Below are 3,230 nucleotides of genomic sequence, written 5' to 3'. Positions count from 1 at the left end.
AATTTACACTGTGGCAAAACTAAGTTAGAGTTTTGCACATGAAAATATCAAAACCTCTATATGTACAAATTCAGCTTATAATAAAAAAAAACTATTGTTGTTGAAATTCGTATCAAGATAAGAAGACATTAGCCCAAATTGATAGGATATCATCTATATCTTGTGAGAATGGTGTTTTGTCGCTAAACTCCTATAATTAGAACAAAGTTTAAACTATGGTAAGCTAGCAACAACATTAACTTAAAAAATATACATAAATTACATGTATATGGATTAAGCTAATAGCTTACACTTGGTCCATCTATTTATAATGCCTCTGGTGACAATATCATGCATATGTTTCATAACATAGTATCCACAAGCATAACCTTTGGGTTTTCTTCTCGACTACAAATAATATTCATATAGTTATTTATTAATACACACAAATAAAAGAATATCAAAAAGCACAAGGAATACTTATTTTTGGGGAAATAATCATTGGTAAAAATCACGTTTGATTGCATTGTATCCCTCCATCTTCTCGACATGTTTAATTTTTACCAATTAAATTACGTTTGATTGCATTGTATCCCTCCATTGCTCAATACATGTCGGTAAAAATTAAACATGCATAATATTCAAAACAAAAGATCAACTTTGAATAGAAACTAATACCACTTACCCATACAAAGTTGTTAACATAACTTCATTAAGGGGATTGTGGATAGAGCAAAGAAATACTACAATATTTTACCTCGGACATATAATAATTAATTGCCAATAAATACTGCATAAACATTCATAAAAATTAATAATATGTATAAAATTTATTTATAAATGAAAACACAAATTAATATATACTTACGCATGATAAAATGGGGCTAAATAACATTATTTGTTCTCTTTTAACAACCCATCTTTTAAGTAAACCTTGATATTATTTTCTACCGTACCACCATGAAGGCTAATGGTATTTGGATATATGAAACAAAATACTTTCTTAAATCTCTTTCAACACACATCTCATGTAAGTACGTACAAGAAACAAATGTTTATTTGTTAAGGTACAGGAACATATAAATATAAATATATATAATCAATGTAAAAAAGTATGCTTACGAGCACCACAATTTAAATATGGTAATATCCAGCCATTTACCCCATTAAAAAATTCCTTAATAGTAGACTTACGAAGTACGTAATGTTGATCTGGAACATGACTTAATTGAATATTCTCAAAGAGACCTGGAAGACTCTCTACTATCAGTTTTAGTCTTTGAATGTTATCTACTTGTTATGGTCTGGTTTCAATATTTTCCTGGTGAGCATAACAACTTTCTTTTGTGTTTGTACCACCCATTACTTTCTCTTGAATGTCCATTTGATTTGAATTTGTTTGGTTGAGTAAACCTAATGAACTCAATCTCTGCATCATAAAAACAACTGAAATACAATACAAAAATTTAAAGGCAAACAATAATAACAGCAACATACAACACAATTTTTTAAACTTATACTTATACCTCAAGCACATCGCGGATACATTTCACTAATATCCTCTCATACTAATCACCATTCTCCTTTTTTTACTCCACCTCAGCAAACCTTTATCTCTCTCTCTATCTCCCTCCCTCCCCCCCCCCTCTCTCTCTCTCTCTCTCTCTCTCTCTCCTCTTGCTCATTCTGGATCTGATCTCGCACATGCTACAACAACCTCCAAGTCTCCTCCTGCAACACCTTCTCCCGCTCCTCCATATGTACCCTCTGACGTTCCTTATGATTCCACTTCTCTCTTTCTTCCACTAACTTAACATCATCTATCTCTTCAATCTCTTCCTTACTACATACTTCTATAGTTGATTGCGACCATACATAAAAAGTCTTAAAGCCAATGCCTCTTCCAAGACCACAAATATGCCCAAGATGCTCCTCAGTTCCAATCGCTTCAACAACCAAGATGTCATGACGATCTTCTGGAACAAAGAGGCCGAATTTGGATTATTCAACCAATACATCCAACAACACAGAAAATTTCATCTTTACCAAGTTGATTTAACCAAAATAAATAATATTGTTAAAAAAATTATCTACTTACAATCTTCTCATCCACTTTGCGTGTAGCCTCTCATGTGAACTCACCACCTTCTCTTTGACGTGCCCTCTTCCATTTCTCATGGCATGATGGTGAAGATGAAGTGAGCTCAAGGATTATAGAATAACCCAACTCTGGTTCCCTTTGTTTTCCATTTTCTTTAATAATCTTCTTTTCAAGTTTGTCAAATCCTCCACGAGACAATCTAGGTGGATATACATTTCTAGATCTATTAAGCTGTCCTTTTTTTATCTCTTAGCCAAGAAGCCGAAAGTGGTGTGAGACTTTACAAATTCCTCCTAACAATCCTGATCAATATATGAATACATCATGTATGAAGGCTTTTCTTTACTTTTAGTTGTTGGATGAGTAATATAATCATGGATGAGTTATGTCTTAAAGCCCCTCCAACGCTCACCAACATATGTAAGTACTTTCTTTTTCACCTTACTATCATCCGGACTAACATTAAACACTTCCTATGTTTACAAAATAGAGTTGTTATTAGTATTAAACAAAAAATTAAATTATCATACATACTTGTAAAACAAAACATAAAATTAAATATAAATACCGTAACAAAAACAACAACAATAACATTAACACAGATGACAACAACAACAAAAACAGCAACAACAACGGCAACACCACCACCGACAACACAAACAACAACAACATTCACATGAGAGAGTTATACATGCCGAAAATGTGAAGAAAAATGTTGATTTGAGATTCGAGCTTCCTTCCTCATCCTCCTCTTGGGAGAAGATGTTGTTTCAGTTCGTTAGGTGGAGAGAATTGTGTTTAAGTTCGTTTGGTGGAGAAAATGGTGTTTCAGTCGAGAAAAAGTTTTATGACATAAAAAGTGAATGAATGGAACTTACCATTATGATAAAAGAGTAAAATAATAATTAGAGTTAACATTCTCCATTTTCAGAAAAACCGAGGGAATCAAGTGAGGTAAAAAATGTGATTAATTTATTTAAATATTATATTAACCAACTTATAATGTCGATTTTCTAAAGAATCGAGGTATAAGATGTTTTACAAAATAAAGGCAAATTTTTATTTCTAAATAAAGTATAAATTTGCAGGAGTTGCGAATCGAAACTCAAACCCTGATCTATATAATGTCAGGTTACACAAAACTGAAGGA

The sequence above is a fragment of the Lathyrus oleraceus genome, chromosome 1 (genome assembly GCF_024323335.1).
Source record: "Lathyrus oleraceus cultivar Zhongwan6 chromosome 1, CAAS_Psat_ZW6_1.0, whole genome shotgun sequence".
NCBI classification, from domain to species: Eukaryota; Viridiplantae; Streptophyta; class Magnoliopsida; order Fabales; family Fabaceae; genus Lathyrus; species Lathyrus oleraceus.
Note: the sequence above shows the minus strand (reverse complement) of the source record.